Below are 26,911 nucleotides of genomic sequence, written 5' to 3'. Positions count from 1 at the left end.
GAAGCATGAAAATATCTATCTGCCATGGCCCTGAACAAAACAGCTACGGTGGTATGAAGAAGGTTTTCAAAAGGAGGCTTGTAAACTTGAAATCTAGGTAACCAGGGGTTGGCAGTATTAGGCAGGGTGTCATTCTTGGAGTAGGTATGGACTTCTTGGAATAAGTATATCATTTTCAGGTCGACAGTGATGTCTCACATGATCTAGCTTTGCCTATTGTGACTCATAATCTTCTGCTTCTACCTGAGGATCAAGACTAAAATTCTCACATACTTCTCAAGCATCATGGCTGCCCAAATAGCATCTCCTTTCTTACCCTGAGGAAATAGACTAAATGACTTAACTGAATACCAGCCTCAATTAAAGGTTTTTTAATGTATTGCAAACACTGTTGGAATAAGCATCACCTATTACATAAATTTGCAGATTTTCCACTATTAATTTCAAGCATTAATATTCATAAGTAGAGCAAAATTGTTATTCAGAACATCTTTCAGAGAATAGTCCTTTCATTGTCATGTATTTCCAGTGCTCTTTTTCTGTTACACATGGTCTGCTAAACACTAGAGCATAGATAAACTTCATAAATACAACTATTTGACAAAAGAGACAAGGTATAAGAGCTTAGTGCTGTGACCCATTTTTCCCCACATTCCCTTTGGACCTGCTTGAATTTATACTTATTCATGTCACCCTCAGATTTACCAATATGAAGGTGTGCCTCAACAAGCTGAGCCATCTCCACAGCATCTTGTCAGCTTTTGTGTTTGAAATAATCATTATAAGCAGTTTATGATGGGGCATGTAGGAATGTGAAAGCTATGTTCTACAGGTTGTGACCATTGGGCTATGGGAAGCTAATTATCTTCATGAGTTTAACCTCCCAGTGAACTCAACTAAGACACTGGTGTACACCCCTATTGATTTAACTTTGATCCTTTCTCGTGAATTTCAGTATGCATGGAGACTAATAGTATATGTCATTGTGATGAAGGTTTTTCTTTGTAAAACGTGATGTGGTTAAGGCTCTTTAGCAGCTCTAGAATTGCTGACAGCATTTGGCTTTTCCAATTGTCTCTCCCCTGCTAAAGCATTAAATTACATTCCTAAAGAAAATTCCCAAAGTCTAGTCTCTTGTGTGCACAATGGTTCACTCCTTAGACTGGCTACCAAGGTGAAAGATTAAAAATATGTAAGTCCCATGTGTGCCTTTATGTGTAATTGCAGCATTCTTGGTATTTTATCATGCACACATTAAAATGCTTTCTGTGCCTCCAGAGATAGGCACTGTTTGGAGATGGCACAGTTGAGTTCGACTCGGAACTCATCAGGAAAGTCTTAGTATTTTCAGGGACATAGATATGTCTGAGAGTGTAGAGATGATTCTAGCACATAGGACTTAGAGCACTCCCTATTCTAACCAGTACTAGGGCTACAAAAAACAGCTAGAAGCTGACAAGTTGTGTAAGCAGGTTTTGATTTGTAACAAAGTCATGAAAATTATTTCAGTAGCTTAGTGACTAGAGGTAAGGCTTGAAGTGTGGTTATGAAACTCTAGAGGGATATTATAGGGAAATAAGTAGGTAAAGTCTGAATATCATCTGGCATCTCATGGTGGAGGGAGGTGAGTTCAGCAACTGCTTCACTGAGATAGGTCTGAAAGGATGGGGAACGTTCTCCCACAATTCCTGGAAGCTGAAAGGGCAAATGTTACAAGAATGGTGTGCATTCACATGTGCATGTGGGAATAGAGACATGGCACAGGCAACCTATATTCAGTCAGTATGGAACAGAAAACACAAGGATGGATACTCTACACATGTGTTAGATAGTGGTCAATGACAGCAGTGGTAAAGTTTCTCTGGACTTCACCAGGTAAAACTGTTGTAGGTCTTGGTCATCTGAAGCTGGACATTGGAGCACCTGAAACCTGGCATGAGGGTGGAAAATGGGTAGCCAGGTCTTCTGATCCTTCAAGATGCTATGCAACCTGTGAATCCAGATTAAGAGTGTAAGCAGTTGAGATGGTGACAATGTGCTTGTTTCTGAGTGACCCGACTTCAGAAAGCAATGTAGGAGATATATAAGCTGAGTTAGGACTGGTAGTCTGTGGTACCAAAGCTCCAGGAAACTGCTTCTAAGAAAAGCGAATCTTTCATTAGAACACCAAGTTCAAAGCCTAGACTTCACAAATGATACATGGGTGCTGTTTTTTGCATATCTACCAGAGAAAAAATTTTACCTGTGCTACAGGACAGGATCTAGGCATGGGGTGAGCAAATGTGTATGGTAGTTAAGAATCTGAGGAGCTGAGCAGGAAAATGACAAGTCTTACAAGGTATTGGCTTGAATATTAGCCCTGACATGTGGTTTTCTTACTTGCAGAACCTGCTATGAGAAGTTGGATTAAGAACTCTTTGACAATAGACAATTATGCAATAATGGTCCTGAATAAGGACAGCTCAACAGGTAAGGCCAGTATACTTGACCTGCAAACACAGAGCTAAACTTTATATTATAACATTGTCATAGTCAGGCTTGGTCATGTGGAAAATCCCCAAGGAAATCCACTGTAGCACATTTGTGACAAGAATAAAAGACTGAACACAAAGGGACTACAATTTGAACAAAGATTAGAGTAATGAAAGGAGAAAGCACACATATGATCAGGAAAAATGCACAGAGCAGAATTTGGCTATTATTAGTCAATAATAAATAGAGAAATACAGAGTAGGTACTCTAGAATCTGAGGGAGGGCTAGCTATAGGAGATGGCACTGGAGGATCAGTTTCAGAACTGCCCAAATGTACACTTGTGTGTAATCTGCACATAATTAACTAGAGCTTCTTGCATTAAGACTATGTTTGAAGACATACTACTGAGGGAACTCACCAGTAAATTGGGTACAAAGCTAGATGCCTGTAGCCATGTACAAAGGGATTGAAGGCTCTTAAATTCAAAGGCCTGTAGGTCTCATCATGCCAACCTAGTAATTGTATTTTCCATCAAATAGGATTTAAGAGTGTTGAGATGGAACAGAAAGTGGGAGCTAGAGAAGCAAATGAAGAACTTAGATGCAAAATCTGCATGGTAAGATGTAGGCCTAAGATTGTGGGAAGCTATTCAGGCAGATATGTTGAGAGAAATGCATTCACAATTAGGCCTTAATATGTTGGAGTAAAAAGGATATATTGGTTCTCCAGGAATTCAAGAGGCAGTAAAAAATGTGACCAGAACTAACCTGGTCAGTGACGATAACACTGGAAATGGAGATTCACAAGAGATTAGTAACAAAAGAAAATAATTGAGTTGAATATATCTATATATTGGGAATACAGTAGGGTTTAATTTGGAAAACTTACCATATTTTTTTTATTTTTTTTATTAACTTGAGTATTTCTTATATACATTTCAAGTGTTATTCCCTTTCCCGGGTTCCGGGCAAACATCCCCCTCCCCCCTCCCCTTCCTTATGGGTGTCCCCCTCCCAACCCTCCCCCCATTGCCGCCCTCCCCCCATAGTCTAGTTCACTGGGGGTTCAGTCTTAGCAGGACCCAGGGCTTCCCCTTCCACTGGTGCTCTTACTAGGATATTCATTGCTACCTATGGGGTCAGAGTCCAGGGTCAGTCCATGTATAGTATTTAGGTAGTGGCTTAGTCCCTAGAAGCTCTGGTTGCTTGACATTGTTGTACTTTTGGGGTCTCGAGCCCCTTCAAGCTCTTCCAGTTCTTTCTCTGATTCCTTCAATGGGGGACCTATTCTCAGTTCAGTGGTTTGCTGCTGGCATTCGCCTCTGTATTTGCTGTATTCTGGCTGTGTCTCTCAGGAGAGATCTACATCCGGCTCCTGTCAGTCTGCACTTCTTTGCTTCATCCATCTTGTCCAATTGGGTGGCTGTATATGTATGGGCCACCTGAAAACTTACCATATTAAGCATGGCAGGAACTTCACACTCCATCATTGACAGAGCAAATTTCATAAGCCAAGGAAGAAATCTACAGTCAAGAATAAAAACAGATAACACTAAAGAATATTGTACAATGCTTTTCACTAAATTATTATATCAGTTTTCCCTCAGGTACAACCCAGAACCACTTCCCAAAGGAAGCAATGCTCAAAGAAGGCTCCAAACTACATTAAGAATCCTTACTCAGGGGAGCTCTTAATGGAATTGTCTTCAAATCATTTAATGGAGGAAGGGTTCAAATTGAGATCCTTCTTCACGAATGATTCTACATTGTGTTGAGTTACCACAACACAGGCCATCATTGTGAGACTCTATCATACCTGGAAGAAGAATGTGGCAACATGGACCACATGGTACTTAATTGATGGAAAAAGACTGATGCAAGATTCTAGGGTCAATAGAATCCAGACAAACATTCTGACAGTCTCAAATCTAGGCAATGTGTGTCAGTAATGGATATCCAGCAGGTAGGTTTGGAGAAGCACTGTCTGGGAAGGTAGACACAGCATAATTGATGTTTTATTTGGGAATTCTAAACAGGGAATTCCAGGGTAGCTCTTTGATGACCAGGGGGAGGCCTATAAATAGGAGATGGCACTGCAATGCACAGTTCATGGTTGCCAACAAAGGATACCCATGTGTAATCTGTAGATGGTTAAATAAGCCTCCACCAATGGAGACTATAATTGTGAACTCACTACATAGTACACTCACCAGGAATTTGGTTCCAATAATGCATGAGGGAAGCCAAGAATGGAATTGTAAGGAAGGTACTAGAAATCCAAGATCTGTAGATCTCATCACAAATACATAGTAGGCATCTTGTTCATCATAAACAGGACTAGGAATGTAGAGCAATTGCAGCAGTGTCAAGGGAACCAATTAAAGAAGTTAGATGCTAAGGCTATGCAATATAATCAATGCCTGATATTGTGTTCATGCTGTAGAGAGATTCAGTCAAATTACCTGAGCAAAGATGTTTATAGAAGTCTGTATCCAGCATTAGGTCTTACACTGTGAGGATGGAGTGAGTATTTTGATTCTCCTAAAATTCAAAAGAGAAAATGCAGGATCTGTGTGATCATAACTATCCTGATACAACGAATATATCACAGACTGGGGAACTTCTGGAGAGCTCACCAACAATGGACAATGGCTGAGTTCTGTTCGTTAGTCTGGCTAAGGGTTTATCTATCTTGTTGATTTTCTCAAAGAACCAACTTTTGGTTCTGTTGATTCTTTCTATGGTCCTTTTTGTTTCTACTTGGTTGATTTCACCTCTGAGTTTGATTATTTCCTGCCCTCTACTCCTCCTGGGTGTATTTGCTTCTTTTTGTTCTAGAGCTTTTAGGTGTGCTGTCAAGCTGCTGACATATGCTCTTTCCTGTTTCTTTCTGCAGGCACTCAGCGCTATGAATTTTCCTCTTAGCACAGCTTTCATTGTGTCCCATAAGTTTGGGTATGTTGTACCTTCATTTTCATTAAATTCTAAAAAGTCTTTAATTTCTTTCTTTATTTCTTCCTTGACCAGGTTATCATTGAGTAGAGCATTGTTCAATTTCCACGTATATGTGGGCATTCTTCCCTTATTGTTATTGAAGACCAGTTTTAGGCCGTGGTGGTCCGATAGCACGCATGGGATTATTTCTATCTTTCTGTACCTGTTGAGGCCCGTTTTTTGACCAATTATATGGTCAATTTTGGAGAAAGTACCATGAGGAGCTGAGAAAAAGGTATATCCTTTTGCTTTAGGATAGAATGTTCTATAAATATCCGTTAAGTCCATTTGGCTCATGACTTCTCTTAGTCTGTCTACGTCGCTGTTTAATTTCTGTTTCCATGATCTGTCCATTCATGAGGGTGGGGTGTTGAAATCTCCCACTATTATTGTATGAGGTGCAATGTGTGTTTTGAGCTTTATTAAGGTTTCTTTTACGTATGTAGGTGCCCTTGTATTTGGGGCATAGATATTTAGGATTGAGAGTTCATCTTGGTGGATTTTTCCTTTGATGAATATGAAGTGTCCTTCCTTATCTTTTTTGATGACTTTTAGTTGAAAATTGATTTTATCTGATATTAGAATGGCAACTCCAGCTTGCTTCTTCCAACCATTTGCTTGGAAAGTTGTTTTCCAGCCTTTCACTCTGAGGTAGTGTCTGTCTTTGTCTCTGAGGTGTGTTTCCTGTAGGCAGCAGAATGCAGGGTCCTCGTTACGTATCCAGTTTGTTAATCTATGTCTCTTTATTGGGGAGATGAGGCCATTGATGTTGAGAGATATTAAGGAATAGTGATTATTGCTTCCTGTCGTATTCATATTTGGATGTGAGGTTATGTTTGTGTGCTTTTCTTCTCTTTGTTTTGTTGCCAAGACGATTAGTTTCTTGCTTCTTCTAGGGTATAGCTTGCCTCCTTATGTTGGGCTTTACCATTTATTATCCTTTGTAGTGCTGGATTTGTAGAAAGATATTGTGTAAATTTGTTTTTGTCATGGAGTATCTTGGTTTCTCCATCTATGTTAATTGAGAGTTTTGCAGGATACAGTAACCTGGGCTGGCATTTGTGTTCTCTTAGGGTCTGTATGACATCAGTCCAGGATCTTCTGGCCTTCATAGTTTCTGGCGAAAAGTCTGGTGTGATTCTGATAGGTCTGCCTTTATATGTTACTTGACCTTTTTCCCTTACTGCTTTTAATATTCTTTCTTTATTTTGTGCGTTTGGTGTTTTGACTATTATGTGACGGGAGGTGTTTCTTTTCTGGTCCAATCTATTTGGAGTTCTATAGGCTTCTTGTATGCCTATGGGTATCTCTTTTTTTAGGTTAGGGAAGTTTTCTTCTATGATTTTGTTGAAGATATTTACTGGTCCTTTGAGCTGGGAGTCTTCACTCTCTTCTATACCTATTATCCTTAGGTTTGATCTTCTCATTGAGTCCTGGATTTCCTGTATGTTTTGGACCAGTAGCTTTTTCCGCTTTACATTATCTTTGACAGTTGAGTCAATGATTTCTATGGAATCTTCTGCTCCTGAGATTCTCTCTTCCATCTCCTGTATTCTGTTGGTGAAACTTGTATCTACAGCTCCTTGTCTCTTCTTTTGGTTTTCTATATCCAGTGTTGGTCCATGTGTTCTTTCTTGATTGCTTCTATTTCCATTTTTAATTCCTTCAACTGTTTGATTGTGTTTTCCTGGAATTCTTTCAGGGATTTTTGTGACTCTTCTCTATGGGCTTCTACTTGTTTATTTATGATTTCCTGGAATTCTTTCAGGGATTTTTGTGACTCCTCTCTAAGGGCTTCTACTTGTTTAATTATGTTTTCCTGGAATTCTTTCAGGCATTTTTGTGATTCCTCTCTGTAGGCTTCTACTTGTTCTCTCAGGGAGTTCTTCAGGTCTTTCTTGAAGTCCTCCAGCATCATGATCAAATATGATTTTGAAACTAGATCTTGCTTTTCTGGTGTGTTTGCATATTCCATGTTTGTTTTGGTGGGAGAATTGGGCTCCGATGGTGCCATGTAGTCTTGGTTTCTGTTGCTTGGGTTCCTGTGCTTGCCTCTCGCCATCAGATTATCTCTAGTGTTACTTAGTTCTGCTATTTCTGACAATGGCTAGACTGCCCTATAAGCCTGTGTGTCAGGAGTGCTGTAGACCTGTTTTCCTGTTTTCTTTCAGCCTGTTATGGTGACAGAGTGTTCTGCTTTCGGGCGTGTAGTTTTCCCTCTCTACAGGTCTTCAGCTGTTCCTGTGGGCCTGTGTCTTGAGTTCACCAGACAGGTCACTTGCAGCAGAAAGTTGGTGTTACCTGTGGTCCCGAGGCTCAAGTTTGCTCGCGGGGTGCTGCCCAAGAGCTCTCCGCAGCAGCAGCAACCAGGAAGATCTGTGCCACCGTTTCTGGGAACTTCAGTGCACCAGGGTTCCAGATGGCGTTTGGTGTTTTCCTCTGGCGTCCGAGATGTCAGAATTTTTTATTTTTATTGATATAAATTTAAAGCAATTGTGTTTGAATTACAGAATATCAATAAAAATTTAGCTTTTTAGTTGTTATTGTATATTGATGGAAATTTAATGTTCACATGGTTGATTTTTTGCATATTGATATAAATTTATGGTGTTTGTTAAATATTGTATATTAATAGAAATTTCAAGTCATTTTTGAAATATTGTATATAATAAATATATACTTTCTATTCAATTATGTGATATTGATAATATTTAAAGTCATTTGAATAAATGCATATTGCTAGAAATTTATGGGTTTTAATTGCTAAATTTAAAGCCTTTTTGAATTATTATATATTAATTGAAATTAAAGTCATATTGTCTGAATTATTGTATATTATTAGAAATTCAAAATTGTTTTTTTTGAAATATTGTCTATTAATTGAAATTTTGCTTTTCTAGTTATGATATATTGATAGCAATTTAAAGTTGTTTTGCTTTAATGCATATTAATAGAAATTTATGTTTTTAATATTATATATTAATAGAAATATAAGTTCATTTTGTTCTATATAGGGTATATTAATAGAAATTTAAAGTCATTTTGTTTCAAATATGCATATTAGTAGAAAGAAAGTCAATTGGTAATTATTGTATATTAATTGAAATTTAATATTTTTATTGGTAATTTTATTTACATTTCAAATGTTATCCCCTTTCTAGATTTCCACTCCATTATCCCCTATACCATAACCCTCCCCCTTCTTCTACGAGGGTTTCCCCTCGCCAACCCACCCGTTCCTGATACCCAGCCCTGACATTTCCCTACACTGGGTACACTTGGCAGAAACAAGGGCTTCTCCTCCCATTGGTGCCCAACAAGGCCATCTACTACTACATATACAGATAGATCCGTGGGTCTATCCATCTGTATGCATTGAGTAGTTGTTTAGTACCTAGGAGCTATATTTGGTTACTACTGTTGTTCTTACTGGATTACAAGCTACTTCAGATCCTTCAATCCTTTCTCTAACTACTACCCCTACAGAGACCCAGTTCTCATGCCATGGTTTGCTGCTAGAATTCCCCTTTGTATTTGACAGACTCTGGATGAGCCTCTCAGTAAACAACTATATTAGGCTCCTGTCAGCAAGCACTTCTTGGCTTCATAAATATTGTCTAAGTTTAGTGGATATATATATCTCCCTGGATGCACAAAGGTGAGGCAGGCTCTGAATTCTGTGTCCACTTCTCCTCCTAAGAATATATTTTTGTTCCCCTTTTAAGAAGGACTGAAGCACCCTGAGATTTCACCTTACACCAGTGAGAATGGCTAATATCAAAAACTCAGGTGACAGCAGATGCTGGCGAGGATGCGGAGAAAGAGGAACACTCCTCCATTGTTGGTGGGATTGCAGACTGGTACAACCATTCTGGAAATCGGTCTGGATGTTCCTCAGAAAATTGGACATTGAACTAACTGAGGATCCAGCTATACCTCTCTTGGGCATATACCCACAAGATGCCCCAAAATATAAAAAAGACACGTGCTCCACTATGTTCACAGGAGCCTTATTAATAATAGCCAGAAGCTGGAAAGAACCCAGATGCCCTACAACAGAGGAATGGATACAGAAAATGTTCTACATCTACACAATGGAATATTATACAGCTATCAAAAACAATGCCTTTATGAAATTCATAGACAAATGGTTGGAACTGGAAAATATCATCCTGAGTGAGGTAAACCAATCACAGAAAAACACACATGGTATGCACTCATTGATAAGTGGATATTAGCCCAAATTCTTGAATTACCCTAGATGCATAGAACACATGAAACTCAAGGCGGATGATCAAAATGTGAATGCTTCACTCCTTCTTTAAAAGGGGGAACAAGAATACCCTTGGCAGGGAATAGAGAGGTAAAGATTAAAACAGAGACAGAAGGAACACCCATTCAGAGCCTGCCCCACATGTGGCCCATACATATACAGCCACCCAATTAGACAAGATGGATGAAGCAAAGAAGTGCAGGCTGACAGGAGACGGATGTAGATCGGTCCTGAGAGACACAGCCAGAATACAGTAAATACAGAGGCGAATGCCAGCAGCAAACCACTAATCTGAGAACAGGACCCCCGTTGAAGGAATCAGAGAAAGAACTGGAAGAGCTTGAAGGGGCTCGAGACCCCTTATGAACAACAATGCCAAGCAACTAGAGCTTCCAGGGACTAAGCCACTACCTAAAGACTATACATGGACTGACCGTAGACCCTGATCTCATAGGTAGCAATGAATATCCTAGTAAGAATGCCAGTGGAAGGGGAAGCCCTTGGTCCTGCTAAGACTGAACCCCCAGTGAACGTGATTGTTGGGGGGAGGACGGCAATGGGGGGAGGGTGGGGAGGGGAACACCCATAAAGAAGGGGAGGGGGAGGGATTAGGGGGATGTTTGCCCGGAAACCGGGAAAGGGAATAACATTCAAAATGTAAATAAGAAATACTCAAGTTAATAAAAAAATAAAATAAAATAAAAAAAAGAAGGACTGAAGCATCCACACTTTGGTCATCCTTCTTCTTAAGCTTAATGTGGTCTGTGGATTTTTATCTTGGGTAATTAGAGATTTGAGGCTAATATCCTGTTTTCAGTGAGGGCATAATGTGTGTATGTGTCTTCTTGTGATTGGGTTACCTCACTCAGGATGACATTTTCTAGTTCTATCCATTTACCTATGAATTTCATGAAGTCATCATTTTTGATAACCAAGACATTGTGTAGATGTTCCACATTTTCTGTATCCATTCTTCAAGGGCATCTAGGTTCTTTCTCGCTTCTGGCTATTATAAATAAGACTGCTGTGAACAGAATGGAGCATGTGTTCATGTTATATGTTGAAGCATCATATGGGTATGTGCCTGGGAGTGGTATAGCTGGGTCCTCAGGTAGTGCAATGTCCAATTTTCTGAGCAACCTCCTGAATGATTTCCAGAGTGGTTGTACTATGTTACAATCTCACCAAAAATGAAGAATGTTGCTCTTTCTCTACATCCTTGTCAATATCTGTTGCCACATGAGATTTTCATCTTAGCCATTTTGACTTGTGTGAGGTGGAATCTCAGGGTTGTTTTGGTTTGCTTTTCCACGATGACTAAGAATGTTGAATGTTTCTTTAGGTACTTCTCAGTCATTTGATATTCCTCAGCTGAGAATTCTTTGTTTAGCTTTGTATTCCATTTTTAATAGGGTCATTTGACTCTCTGGAGTCTAACTTCTTGAGTTCTTTGTACATATTGGATATTACCCCTCTATTGGATGTAGGATTGGTAAAGATCTTCTCCCAATTAGTGTGTGGTTCAGGCAAATTTCCCCAATGCCCATGTGTTTGAGGCTCTTCCCCACTATTTCTTACGTTAGTTTTTGTGTATCTGGCTTCATGATGTGGTCCTTGATCCCCTTTGACTTGAGCTTTGGACAGCCTGATAAGAAGGGATCAATTTGAATTCTTCTACATGCTGACCTCCAGTTGAACCAGCACCATTTATTGAAAGTGCTATCTTTTTTCCCATGAGATCATTTTAGCTCCTTTGTCAAAGATCAAGTGACCATAGGCGCATGGGTTCTTTTCTGGATCTTCAATTCTACTCCATTGATCAACCTGCCTGTCTCTGCACCAATACCTTACAATTTTAATCACTGTTGCTTTGTGATACTGCTTGAGGACATGGATGGTTATTGCCCCAGAAATTCTTTTATTATTGAGGATAGTTTTCCCAATCCTGGGTATTTTTTATTCCAAATGAATTTGAAAATTGCTCTTTCTTACTCTAAGCGTTGGAATTATGATGGAGATTGCATTGAATCTGTAGACTGCTTCTAGCAAATGGCCATTTTACCCTATCAATCCTGCCAATCCATAAGCATGGGAGGTCTTTTCATCTTCTGAGATCTTCAATTTTTTTTCTTAAGAGACTTCAAGTTCTTGTCATACAGATCTTTCACTTGCTTTGTTACAGTCACACCGAGATATGTTTATGTTATTTTGACTATTGTGAAGGGTATCACTTTCCTAATTTCTTTCTGAGCCTGTATATCCTTTGAGTAGAAGAAGGCTACTGATATTTTTGGAGCTAAATTTATACCCAACCACTTTGCTGACATTGTTTATCAGGCTTGGCACTTCCCCTGTGGAACTTATAGTGTCATGTATGTATATTATTACATCATCTGCAAATAGTGATATTTTGACTTCTGCCTTTTCAGTTTGTATCACTTTGTCCTCCTTTTGGTTTTTGATTGCTCTGGCTAGAACTTCACGCACTACACTTAATAAGTAGGGAGAGAGTGCGAAGCTTTTTTTAGTCCCTGATATTAGTAGGATTGCTTCAAGTTTCTCTCCATTTAGTTGGTGTTACCTACTGTTTTGCTGTATATTGCTTTTATTATGTTTAGGTATGGGCCTTGAATTCCTGGACTTTCCATGTCTTTTCACATGAAGAGGGGTTGAACTTTTTCAAATGCTTTCTGACAATCTAATGAAATGATCATGTGGTATTTTTTCTTTGTATTTGCTTACATAGTGGATTACAGTGATGGATTTCTGTATATAGAACCAACCTTACTTCCCTGGGATGAAGCCTATATCATCATGGTCGACGATTGCTTTGAAGAGTTCTTGATTTCCATGTGTGAGAATTTTATTGAGCATTTTGAGTCAATATTCATAAGGGAAATTGGTCTGAATTTCTCTGTCTTTGTTGGGTCTTAGTGTGGGTTAGGTATAAGCATAATTGTGGCTTCATAGAAGAACTTATGCAGTGTTTTTTCAGTTTCTATTTTGTGGAATAGTTTGGACAGTATTGGTTCTAGGTCTTCTATGAAGGTCTGATAGAATTCTGTAATAAACCCACCTGGAACTGGAATGTTTTTGTTTGGGAGACTTTTAATAACTGATTCTATTTCTTTAGGAATTATGAGGCTGTTATGTGCTTTCTCTAAACCTGATTTAACTTTGGTGCAAGGTAGCTGTCTAGAAAATTGTTCATTTCATCCAAATTTTCCAGTTTTGTTGACTATGGGCTTTTGTAGTGGGGTATGATGATTTTCTGAGATTCCTCAGATTCTGATGTGATGTCTCCTTATTTGTTTCTGATTTTGTTAATTTGGATACTCTCTCTGTGCCCTCCAATTTGTCTGGCTAAGGGTTTATCTACCTTGTTGATTTTCTCAAACAACCAGCTCATGGTTTTGTTGATTCTTTGTATAGATCTTTTTGTTTGTACTTGGTTTATTTCATCCCTGAGTTTGATTATTTCTTACCATCTTGGATGTATTGGCTTCTTTTATTCTAGGTATTTCTGGTGTGCTGTGAAACTGTTAGCATATGCTCTCTCCAGAGTCTTTTTGGAGGGACTCTGAGCTATGAGCTTTCCTCTTAGCACTGCTTCCATTGTGGCTCATAATTTTAACTATGCTGTACCCTCTTTTTCATTAAATTCAAAAAAGTCTTAATTTTTTATTGATTTATTCCTTGATATGTTTTAATTGAGAACATTGTTCAACTTCCACGTATACATGGGATTTCTGTTGTTTTTGTTGTTATTGAAGACCAGCATCAGTCTGTGGTGATCTGATAAGATGCATGTGATTATTTTAATCTTCCTGTATCTGTTGAAGCCTTTTTGTGACCAAGTATATGGTCAAATTTGGATAAGGTACCATGAAATGCTGAGAAGAAGATATATTCTTTTGTTTAGGTTGAAATTTTCTATCTATCTTTCTATATATTTATGTATCTATCTATTTACATATATGTATGTATCTGTGTGTGTGTGTGTGTGTGTGTGTGTGTGTGTGTTAAATGCGTATGGCTTACAACTTCTATTAGTTTCTCTATATCTCTGTTTAATTTCTGTTTTATGATCTACCCATTGATGTGAGTGGGGTGTTGAAATCTCTCACTATTTTTGTGGGAGGTGCAATGTCTATTTTGAACTTTAGCAAGGTTTCTTTTATGAATACAGGTACTGTTGCATTTGGAATATCCAGGATTGAAAGTTCATCTTGACGAATATTTCTCTTAATGAATATGAAGTGTCCTTTTTGATCATTTCTAATAAGTTTTTGTGAATAGTTGATTTTTTTCAATATTATAATGGCTACTCCAGCTTGTTTCTTGGGACCATTTCCTTGGAAAATTGTTTTCCAGCCTTTTACTCTGAGGAAGTGTCTGTCTTTGTCACTGAGTTGTATTTCCTGTATGGTGAAAAATGCTGGGTCCTCTTTATGTATCCATTCATTAGTCTATGTCTTTTTATTGGAGATTTGGGTCCATTGATGTTAAGAGATATTAAGGAATAGTGATCATTTTTCCTGTTATTCCTGTTGTTAGGGGTAGAAATATGTTTGTGTGGCTCTCTTATTTTATGTTCGATGCAAGGAGATTCCTTTCTTGTTTATTCTAGGGTATAATTCCAATCCTTGTGTTGGAGTTTTCTATCTATCATCCATTGTAAGGCATTGTTTGTGGAAAGATATCGTGTAAATTTGGTTTTGTCATGAAATATTTTGGTTTCTGCATGTATGTTAATTGAGGGCTCTGCTGGGTATAATAACCTGGACTGGCATTTTCTTTCTCCTAGAGTCTCTATCACATCTGCCTGGGATCATCTGGCTTTCATATTTTCTGGTGAGAAGTCTGGTGTAATTCTGATATGTCAGCTATTTTAAGTTACTTGACCTTTTTCCCTGCCTGCTTTACATATTCTTTCTTTTGTTTGTGCGTTTGGTGTTTTGACTATTATGTGACAAGAGGAATTACTTTTCTTGTCCCATCTATTTTGGGTTCTATATCCTTCCTGTATGTCTATGTGCATCTCTTTCTTTAGGTTAGGCAAGTTTTTTTTTTCTTTAATTTTGTTGAAGGTATTTACTGGTTCTTTAATTTGTGAATCTGTCTCTTTTCTACACTTATTATCTTTAGGGTTGAATTTCACATTTTGTCCTGGATTTCCTGGATGTTTTGGGTTAGGATCTTTTTGCATTTTACATTTTTTGATAGTTGTGTCAATATTTTCTAAGGTAGCTTCTGCCCCTGAGATTCTCTCTTCTATCACTTGTATTCTGTTGGTGATGCTTGTGTCTATGTTTCCTGATCCCTTTCCTAGGATTTCTATTTCTGGGGTTGTCTCTCTTTGTGATTTCTTTATTCTTTCTATTTCCATTTTTACATACTCCAAGGTTTTGTTCAGTTCCTTCACCCGTTGTGTTTTTGTGTAATTCTTTAAGGGATTTTTTTGAATTATCTTTAAGGACTTCTACTTGTTTACTTGTGTTGTCCTGTGTTTCGTTAAAAGAGTTATTTATGCCCTTTTAACATCCTCTATCATCATCTCGAGATGTGAATTTAAATCCAAATCTTGCTTTTCTGGTCTGCTTGGATATTCAATGTTTGCTTTGGTTGGAGAACTGGGCTCTGATGATGCCAGGTGATCTTGGTTTCTGTTGCTTAGTTTCCTGTGCTTACCTCTTGCCATCACCTTTTCTCTATTGGTAGCTTGTCTTGCTAACTCTGACAGTGGCTTGACCCTCCTGTAAGCATGTATGTCAGCATATTTGTAGACTTGTTTTCTTTCAGCCGGAACCAGGAACAGAGAGCTGTGGGACTGGGTCAGTTCCTGGTGAAGTTAGAAACCATAAGAGTCCTTTCCCAGACTTCTGGGTTTGTATGCCCTGACGCCTCCAGGTGTGTTGCTCATAGCAGAAGGGTTGGTCTTAACCTCTGCTCTCAGGTGTGTCAGTGCTCCTGGAGACTATCTTTCAGCTATGGGCACAGACAGAGAGTGGAAGTGTCCAGCTCCTTACTGCTCCTAGGTTCCTGTGCTCAGAGGCCATGGAGGCCACAGAAGGCATTAGGCAGTTTCCTCTTAGTCCAAGAATTTGAGAAGAACTAGTTGTCTCCTCTGAGATCTCAAGATTGTCTTCAATTCTCAGAGTCCATCCTTCTTCCCCAGAGGACTTGAGTAGAGTGAGTTGAGGGACCAGTAAAGCTCTGGGCACAGGCAGAAACTGGAAACATCCTGTTCCTGATAACTCTATACAGAGGGCACTAGGCAGGTTCTTCCTGGGCCAGGAATGTGGTCAGAAGTGGTTGTCTGCCCTCTGCTCTCAGGATTGTCTGCATTTCTGAAGGTACAGCTCTCTCCCGCACAGTGGCACAGTGGTCTGTCAGGCAGTTTCAGCTTTGGGCACAGGCAGAAACCCATCCACTAACTTTCTGATGACACTAGGTGACAAGTTCTGACAAGTCTCACACAGGTTTATTAAAAGGGAGGGATGAGGCACATGCAGAGACTGCCTGGGGGAGTAGGAAAGAAGTGGTGGGGAGAAAACACTTGGCTCTTTATAGGAACTGTGGCACATGTGCATGGGGGACATTTGCTAGAGGTGACTATGGGAAATTTTCACCTATGTGAAGCTAATAATGATATCTCTTATTGGTTTTGTGTTGTCTTATGGTCCCATCATTGCTAGGCAGGACTGTCAGTGGAGCTTGCCTAATTGTCAACACTTTTCATGTAAGTAAGTCTTTCAGACTCAAAGCCCAATGTGTGAAGGCTGTAGAGAGTACACTGTGTTTTATATCCTTGAATCTCTCTGAGACTGAATAAATGAATTATTCTCTCTGTATTGTTTTCCTATCTATAAAAGGAGGATAATAATTATGTGGGTTTCATTGCAGGGTCAGTAATATCGGATGCATTAACACATTTCAAATGTGTTCCTTTTTTGTTTTTGCATCGTAAATTCTGCAGGCTATATGTGTTCGGTATTGCTAAGAAGAAGTAGCAGGCAAAAGTACAGGGGAACAACAAGTGGCAGAAACATGACAAACACAAGGTGAAAGATGGATTGTAAGTAATTTGACACTTCAACAGAGAAAAGTCACCACCTTTTTGTATGGAGACATATAATTTCTTCTTTCTCTGGCTGGAAATGCTGGATGTCTTAGTCTTGACTTTGCCAGTGGTGTGTGTTGCTTTCTTGGGGGAAGAAGGTAATTCTGTGAACTGAGGATACTAGTGCCATCTGTAGCCTGTATCTACCAGAAGGCAACAGCCATCTGTTATTCCCCTGGTTGTGAATATCACAAATGTCCACACATTTCCAGTGTGCTTTTGTCACCCAAGTGATGTGTAGGGGATGAAAACTTGTCAGAGTTAGTTTTCATGTTATGTCATTTAGGTCACTGTGTTCCACCTCACATCATTATGCTTGACACCAACCCTTACCCAAGAAGCATCTTCACAAATCCCAAACATATCACCTTTAAAGTTCAATATTCCAGCATGTCTCTTCATAGGCCGAAGGACACTTCAAAATGTGAAAGCAATTTATTCTAAGATTGTTCATAATTTTTAATACCCCTAAGATGTTTCAGAGAGCAAGGGAAACATGTAGCTTTTCATGACAGATAACTCATGTTTCTCACATCTCCAACATAATTTTATTCAGACTCCAGAATACAATATTCTTTCCCATATTCATGCACAAGCATCTCTACCCCTTTTGAAGGACTTCCAGTTCTGACAGATTGCCTAGCCTTAGAGGTTCTCAAGCTGTGCTTTAGGATTCTAAAAAATCAGTAATCTCATGTCAATTTCGTCAGATTCATTACCATGTGGAACATACTGCCACATCTATAGTCAGGTGGGAAATTCAGACCTCTATATTTCAGTCCCCTCTGCACTCTTACATGACTGCCTCTTGACAAACAACCTTACACCCAGTTTTCTGGTGAGTTCATCCAGTAGTGATTGCACAATTGCAGTGTGGACTGTAGGTTTTCTGAGTGTATGCAGATTAAACAGGGATGTCCAATGTGGTTAAATCTCAATCTTGTCCTCCAGTCTCATCTCCTACTCCAAGCCCTCCCTAAGATCAAACAGCACCTGCACTTGCCTTCCCTCTTTAGTATGTCAAATAGAAACCCAACGTTGCTCTGTGCACACTCACAAACTATGACTCTACAGATAAATAGTCTGCACTTCCAGTTCTGAAATAGATTGCTTGGCTTTGAGGCTCATAGACTTCAGGATTATATAAATCATGTCAACCTTGTATCATTTTTATCATCAATTCAGTTCTACATGTACCTTGCGGCCACATTCTACTAGGTGTGGTAAAGCCTCATTATAGTGGCTGTGTTGTCTTAACATGGCAAAACCTAGAGTCATCTGAGAAGAAGGAGTCTTTTAAGAACACTCCTCTATGAAATGTCCTATAGAAAATCTTGAGGAGCCCTGTGCACATAATGCTAAGTTTTGTGAAGAGATACATGGTTGTAAAAGAAGACAACTGAGGTAAGTATGGATTGAAAAGCGTTACCTAGTATTCCTTGGTTGTATCTGCTTCAGTTCCTACCTATAGGTTTCATCCTTAACTAATGACTTGTATTCTCTCAATGATTTACAGTGTAGCTTCCTGCTTGCAATGGTAAGTTACCCAAAAGTCAGCCCCACTGTGTTGTTCCCCATTTACAGCTCTGCCTTTGTGCATTGTGGGTGGGCTGTCCAGAACGTCCCCTTCCACTGTTATTGTCAATGTGACAAGATAGTTCTCATCAAACAGATCATATACTATATGTGTGGGTATTCTATACAAGCAGGGTACCAAATCCACCCCCACATGTTACATCCTACATATGGATACAGACTGTACTCAACACATCACATTGAATAGATCCCCTGAATCTCTCATGTTCATATCATGCACAAAAACTCAGGCCTAGGACTATCATGCAGCTTCTGTATTTAAATTCCTCCATTCGTTATTTAGTTCCAACTTTCCTTTGCCACCTCTGTACTCCCAATCCTGTTTCTGATGGACAGGCTTTGTTTCTGGTATGTATGATGAGATATATACAACTTTGTCATTCCCATCAAGGTTAACCCCCTGCTGGACACCAGGTATCCAGCATAACACCGAATTTGAAGTTGTGTTTCTCCAGTAGTGAGTCCACAATTATAGCATTCATGATAAGAGGTGTAGGTAAATATGTATAGATTAAAATTTGGTTTCCTATGCTGGAATGTCCGAAACTTGACCTCCAGTTGCATGTGCTATACCTAGCCCTCCACCAGGTAACAGCATCAAAACTGGTCTTCCCTGTTTAGTACTCCCAGAAACAAATCCAGTTCTGCCTTGTGCAGAAGTGTAGAACATGCTTTTGTAGACACAATTGCTGGAATTCTAACTCTGACACAATTTGCCAGGCTTAGCAGATCTCTGTCTATTTGTTATGATTCTATGAACATTGTAATCTTACATCATTGTTTCATCAGATTCAGTACCATGTGGACCAATCACATTCTTCTGCCTCAACATAAAGACTTTCCAAGATGGTTTGTTCAGTTGCTTTTATCCAATGTAGAGTCATCTGGGAAGAAGAAAACCTAATTGAGGACATTCCTTCATGAAGTGCTCTGTAGAGAAATTGTTTAAGTGCTCCAATGTGTATGGAGACTTAAAGATATCTGGAGCCCTGTATTGTTGTTAAGCTTCTAGAGGTGATTCTCAATTTTACAAGAAGGCAATTCAAGTTACCTGTGGAGTGCAAAGAATAGTTTAGTATTTATTTGTGTTATCTACTTTAGTTCTTTCATTTATGTTTCTTCCTAGATGGCTGATCTCTGTACTCTTACTTATGGAATGGGGTGCTCCTGCCTTGCTTTCTATGGTACGCTTTCCCAGATTCAAGATCAACAGTGATGTTACCGATATGTGGTGGCTCACAGCTTAGCCATTTGTTCTTGTAGTTCACCTCTCCAGAAGCTCTCTTTCAGTGTGCCAGGATAGTTATAGTTACAGTAATACTGCATTATTTCTCTTGAATTTCTAGAGAATGGAGATAACTATACCACCCATCCTGCAATCCAATCCCTAACTCTGGATGCCTATTTCTTTCAATGACTTTCTTTGCCTGAATGTCTTCCCTCAATTTCTCCTGCCCATACAATGCATACAACTACAGGTCTATGTCCTATCCTGTAGATTCTGCATCCAACTTCTTCAATTAGTCTAGTAGACACAGATATGTTTGTGAGTTCTATACTCCCATTCTCTTCCATGACGGACAGGTCTGATACTGGTTTGCTGACCAGATTTACAGGCCTTTGCCTTTCAGTGTCTTGTTCATTATTCCATGCTTCTCTTGAGAGAAAATGATCTCCAAGCAATTACTGATGAGTTGCTTTCACTAGTGGGTCCTCAAGTATAGTCTCAATTGCTGGAGGCCTACCTAAGTATGAAAAGATTTCACATGAGCTTCCTTTGTTGGCAAGTCTGAACCCTACCCTCCAGTCTCTTCTCCTATTTTTAGGAATTCCCCCAGATCACAAAGCACCTGGACTGTGCTTCCCAATTTAGTATTCCCAAATACAGCCCAAATTCTGCTCTGTACATACTCCCTGACCTTGTTTCTTGGAACCCATTTGCTGGATTTACATTTTGACACAGATAGCCTGGATTTGAGCCTCTCAGACTGTTTCTAAGGACTCTATTAATCCAGAAATCTTGCATGATTCTTTTATCATCAGAATTAGTACCATGTGGGCCATGTTGCCACACTCTTCTGCCTGGAGTGTTATAGCCTCACCAAGATGGTTTGTGTTATATTAATGTGATTCATCTGAGAGAACATTCCTCCCTGAAAGAATCTGTAGAAAAGCCTGCTTAGAGCTCTTAGTTAGGGTTTTACTGCTCTTAAAAGACTTCATGACAAATGCAAGTAATATAAAGCACAACATTTAATTGGGCCTGGCTTACAGGTTCAGAGATTCAGTCCATCATCATCAAGTCAGGAACATTGTGGCATCCAGACAGGCATGGTGAAGGATAAACTGAGAGTTCATCTGAGGGATAGCAGAGAACTCATTTCCACACAGCTAGGAGGAGGTTCTTAAGTCCAAGACCACAGTGACAACACCTACTCCAACAAGGTCCTAATAGTGCAACTCCATGCACCTCACATACATAAACTCTCACAAGCTGTCTTGAGCTATGGTTCTTATGGTAGTTTGCAATAATTGGCAGGTTTTGCCATGCTTTCAGAAGTGGTTGAAGTTTGCTTAAGAAGGGAAGCCAAAATAGTATTGGAGTGCAAAGCATTTTGTAGTAATCCTTAATGGTATCCATTTTTCTTCCTGCCTCTAGATTTCTTATTTCCTTCCTGACATGTGTTCCCTCACAGATGGACAGTCAACTTCCTGCCCTGCTATAATGGTAGTTTGTTCCAGAATTAATGCTAACTGTGATGCTCCCAATATATGTAAACAATTCAATCATTGCTCCTTGCTGTTGATCTCTCTAGTATCTTCCCTTCCACGCCATCTTCAGTTGCCAGGATAGTGCTGGTAACACTGATCCTGCACAATATCTCTTGCTTTCCTAGAGAACTAAGATATCCATAATACTACAACACTCTAAGGCCTAACTCTTTCCAGATTTCTCTTTTATCCTTACTCTTTTTAAATTATTTATTTAATCTTTTTTTTTTTTGCTTCAGATTTTATCCGACTACTGGTTCACACTTTGGCTGTTCCATATCCCATACACCACTCCTCTACCCCTATCTCCAGGAGAATGACATCACCCTTTCACCAGACATCCCCACTCCCTCCGTACTCCAGTCTCTTGAGAGTAGTAAGGTGCATCTTTTCTTACTGAGGGATGCCAGACCCGGCAGTGTTCTGCTGTATATGTTTGGGGGGTTCTCATATGATGGTTTATGCTGTCTTGCTGGTGGTCTAGTGTCTAAAAGATCTTAGGGTCCAGGTTCTCTTAACACCTTTGCCTAAATAACTTCCCTGGAATTCTCCTGTTGAGACCATCCACACAACCTTTCGTGCAACTTCCTAATCAAACTTTCTCAATTGTTTCTCCATCCTCCAGCTTCCATTGCCATTTGTGCACAGCCAGTGCTGTTTCATTGGAACAGGGCTTATACCAGGTTTTCAGGAAGAGGTCTACAGAAGTTCTTTTCCAGTTTCCTGTGCATAACGCCATGCTTGGCTCTAAGCACTCAGTTTTGTACCGAATTTCTTGTTATGTTTGCTCCAATATCGAGTGCACAAGTACAGTTACAGTGCAGGAGGCATACCTAATTATGACGAGATTTCACATGGTGCCCTTAGATAGGGCAAGTCTGAAACTTGCTCTCTAGCCCTTTCTCCTATCTTCTGGCCTCGCTCAGATTACAGAGCACCTACATATGCCTTCCATGTTTGGTATTCCCAAATTTTAACAATCATTTTTCTTCCAGTGACTTCCTCACCCTGACTTGGCTGAATGCATGCACAGAGCCTTTAACACAATTTTCTGGGGTGGTGCACTTATATTTTTTCAAAGCCTACTTTTAATAAGAGTTTTAACATGCTTCAACCACCTTTTTAGTCCACAACCCATCAGAAAGAGTAGAAAAGAAATGATTAGGATATGGGGGGAAGTAGACTTTTCCAGAAATATTTGTTTGGAGCAAATCTAATCTTCATTGTCAAATATACACCTTCAGGCAATTTAGCAGTGTTAGAAAAGTAAACACCAGGCAGAAGTGGTTGCATGACCCTGTAGAAACATCCAGTCCTCTCCCAAATAGGTATCAGTCAGTAGGAATGAACAAAACCAACAGGGATGCCATGTTTTCTAACATGACTATCTCAATGAAGTGATGACTAGTGAGGAAGTGTTATAAATGGCCTGTGTCACGGTCAGTCGAGTAGTATTTATACACCCTCTAAGTATCACATATCCTTGCACTGGTTTTTCCTCAGCAAAACACCATGTGAGTCTCTCTTCTCAAAACTCCATGTGAGTCTGACATTGCTTTGCCAATTGGCTGGAGTATTTGGATGCATTGAGATGTCCAGAAGGTTCCACAAGATTTTTGGTGTGTTTCTTTCTATGAAGTCATGACAAATGATGGCCATAAAAGACTGGCAAACATACCAAAAACATCCAGCATCCTTCTTCATCTGTTGGATCCCTCTTAATGTCATGCATCCTTAAACATGTTTGCTTTAGCAAAAAATTTTTCACCTGTATACCCAAGTCAAATATCATTTGACATAATTGACTTTCAAGAACGCACAAGTTTCCACATAATATACTTCTGCATGTTTATGAATTTTCTTATTCTCAAACATGAAACGTCTAAACAAAATAAAACATAGTCCTAAGAATCATCACATTTCAAATACATGAGTTATTTGCAATAAAATAAAATAATCTAATAAAACAACTTTAATTTTCTATCAATATAAAAGAGTTAAACAATACCATGTTATTCCTGTTGATATTCATTTAATAAAAATACTTTTTTATCTTTATTAAAATGATTATTATTTATGTTTCAATTGCTATTCCCCTTCCCGGTTTCCAGGCCAATATCTCCCTAGGCCCTACACCTCCCGTTCTATATGGGTGTTCCCCTCCCCATCGTCCCCCCATTTCGCCCTCCCCCAAACAAACACGTTCACTGGGGGTTCAGTATTGGCAGGAACAAGGGCTTCCACTTTCACTGGTGCTCTTACTAGGATATTCATTTCTACCTATGAGGTTGGAGCCCAGGGTCAGTCCATGTATAGTTTTTGGGTAGTGGCTTAGACCCTGGAAGCTCTAGTTGCTTGGCATTGTTGATCATATGGGGTGTTGAGCCCCTTCAAGCTCTTCCAGTCCTTTCTCTGATTCATTCAATAGGGGCCACGTTCTCAGTTCAGGAGTTTGCTGTTGGCATTCGCCTATATATTTGTTGTATTCTGGCTTTGTCTCTCAGGAGAGATCTACATCCAGGTCCTGTCGGCCTGCACTTCTTTGCTTCATCCATCTTGTCTAATTGGGTGGCTGTATATGTATGGGCAACATGCGGGGCAGGCTCTGAATGGGTGTTCCTTCTGCCTCTGTTCTAAACTATGCCTCCCTATGCCTTGCCAAGAGTATTCTTCTTGCCCTTTTACAGAAGGAGTAAAGCATTTGCATTTTGGTCATCCCTCTTGAGTTTCATGAGTTCTGTGCATCTAGGGCAATTCAAGCATTTGGGCGAATAGCCACTTATCAATGAGTGCATACCATGTGTGTTTTTCTGTGAAAGGGTTACCTCACTCAGAATGATATTTTCCAGTTCCATCTATTTGCCTATGAATTTCATAAAGGCATTGTTTTTGATAGCTGAGTAATATTCCATTGTGTAGATGTACCACATATTCTGTATCCATCCCTCTGTTGAAGGGCATCTGGGTTCTTTCCAGCTTCTGTCTATTATGAATAAGGCTGCTACAAACATAGCGGAGCATCTGTCTTTCTTATATGTTGGGGCATCTTTTGGGTATATGCCCAAGAGTGGTATAGCTGAGTCCTCAGGTAGTTAAATGTCCAACTTTCTGAGGAACCTCCAGACTGATTTCCAGAATGGTTGTACCAGTCTGCAATCCCACCAACAATGAAGGAGTCTTCCTCTTTCTACACATCCTCGCCAGCATTTGCTGTAACCTGAGTTTTTAGTTCTTTTTTTTTTTTCGGGTCTGGGGACCGAACCCAGGACCTTGCGCTTCCTAGGCAAGCGCTCTACCACTGAGCTAAATCCCCACCCCCGTAACCTGAGTTTTTGATCTTAGCCATTCTCAGTGGTGTGAGGTGAAATCTCAGGGTTGTTTTGGTTAGCATTTCCCCTATGACTAAAGATGTTGAACATTTCTTTAGGTGTTTCTAAGCCATTCAGCATTCCTCAGGTCTGAATTCTTTTTTTAGCTCTGAACCCCATTTTTAATAGGGTTATTTGTCTGCCTCTGGTCTAACTTCTTGAAATTGTTGTATGTTTTGAATATAAGCCCTCTATCTGTTGTAGGATTGGTAAAGATCTTTTCCCAATCTGTTCGTTGCCATTATGTCCTAACCACAGTGTCCTTTACTCCTTTGCCTTACAGAAGCTTTGCAGTTTTATGAGATCCCATTTGTCAATTCTTGATCTTAGAGCATAAGCAATTGGTGTTTTGTTTAGGAAAGTTTCTCCAGTGCCCAGGTGTTCGAGATGCTTCCCCACTTTTTCTTCTATTAGTTTGAGTGTATCTGGTTTGATGTAGAGGTCCTTGATCCATTTGGACTTACGCTTTGTACAGGGTGATGAGCATGGATTGATCTGCATTCTTCTACATGTTGACCTCCAGTTGAACCAACACTGATTGCTGAAAAGGCTAACTTTTTTTCCATTGGATGATTTTGGCTCCTTTGTCAAAAATCAAGTGACCATAGGTGTGTGGGTTCATTTCTGGGTCTTCAATTCTATTCCCCTGGTCTCTCTGTCTGTCTCTATACCAATACCATACAGTTTTTATCACTATTAGTCTGAAATACTGCTTGAGTTGAGGGATAGTGATTCCCCCAGAAATCATTTTATTGTTGAGGATAGTTTTAGCTATCCTGGGGTTTTAGATATTCCAGATGAATGTGCCATTTGCTCTGTCTAACTCTCTGAAGATTTGGATTGATATTTTGATGGCGATTGCATTGAATCTGTAGGTCGCTTTTGGTAAAATAGCCACTTTTACTATATTAATCCTGCCAATCCATGGGCATGGGAGATCTTTCCATCTTCTGAGGTCTTCTTCAATTTCTTTCTTCAGAGTCTTGAAGTTCTTATTGTACAGATCTTTTACTTGCTTGGTTAAAGTCACGCCAAGGTATTTTATTTTATTTGGGAATATTGTGAAGGGTGCCGTTTCCCAAATTTCTCTCTCAGCTTGTTTCTCTTTTGTGTCGAGGATAGCTACTGATTTATTTGAGTTAATTTTATACCCAGCCACTTTGCTGAAGGTGTTTATCAGCTTTAGTAGTTCTCTGGTGGAACTTTTTGGATCACGTCAATATACTATCATGTCATCTGCTAATAGTGATATTTTGACATCTTCCTTTCCAATCTGTATGCGCTCAATCTCCGTTTGCTATCTGATTGCTTGGGCTAGAACTTCAAGAATTTTATTGAATAAGTAGGGAATGAGCAGCCTTCTCTAGACCCTGATTTTAGTGGGCTTGCTTCAATTTCTCTCCATTTAATTTACTGTTAGCTATCGGTTTGCTATATATGGCTTTTACTATGTTTATGTATGAGCCTTGAATTCCTATTCTGTCCAGGACTTTTATCATGTAGGGGTGTTGAATTTTGTCAAATGCTTTCTCAGTATCTAATGAAATGATCATGTGGTTTTGTTCTTTCAGTTTGTTTATATATTGGATCACGTTGATGCTTTTCCAAATATTAAACCATCCCTGCATGCCTGGGATGAAGCCGACTTGATTATGGTGGATGATTGTTTTGGTGTGCTCTTGGATTTGGTTTGCCAGAATTTTATTGAGTACTTTTACGTCGATATTCATAAGGGAAATTGGTCTAAAGTTATCTTTATTTGTTGGATCTTTCTGTGGTTCAGGTATAAGAGTAATTGTGGCTTAATAGAAGGAATTCAGTAGCATTCCTTCTGTTTCAATTTTGTGGAATAGTTTGGATAGAATTGATATGAGGTCTTCTATGAAGGTGTGATAGAATTCTGCATTGAACCCATCTGTACCTGTGTTCTTTTTGGTTGGGAGACATTTAATGAATGCTTCTATTTCTTTAGAAGTTATGGGGTTGGTAAAATGGTTTATCTGTTCCTGATTTAACTTCAGTAACTGATATCTGTCTAGGAAATTGTCCATTTCCTGCAGATTTTCAAGTTTTGTTGAATATAGGCTTTTATAGTAAGATCTGATGATTTTTTGAATTTCCTCTGATTCTGTAGTTATGTCTCCCTTTTCATTTCTGATTTTGTTAATTTGGACACACTCTCTGTGTCCTCTCGTTAGTCTGGCTAAGGGTTTATCTATCTTGTTGATTTTCTCAAAGAACCTACTTTTTGTTCTGTTGATTCTTCCTATGATCCTTTTTGTTTCTACTTGGTTGACTTCAGCTCTGAGTTT

The 26,911-nt window shown here is 39.3% G+C and overlaps 1 pseudogene; it reads left to right on the top strand.

Moving 5' to 3' along the window:
• The first annotated feature begins 709 nt into the window (after positions 1-709).
• LOC100362249 (hypothetical) overlaps positions 710-26,911 on the top strand; it is a 108,511-nt pseudogene continuing 82,309 nt past the window's right edge.

The sequence above is a fragment of the Rattus norvegicus genome, chromosome X, assembly GCF_036323735.1.
Source record: "Rattus norvegicus strain BN/NHsdMcwi chromosome X, GRCr8, whole genome shotgun sequence".
NCBI classification, from domain to species: domain Eukaryota; kingdom Metazoa; phylum Chordata; class Mammalia; order Rodentia; family Muridae; genus Rattus; species Rattus norvegicus.
The sequence above is the reverse complement of the archived record's forward strand: the minus strand, read 5'-3'. Positions and strand labels throughout refer to the sequence as shown.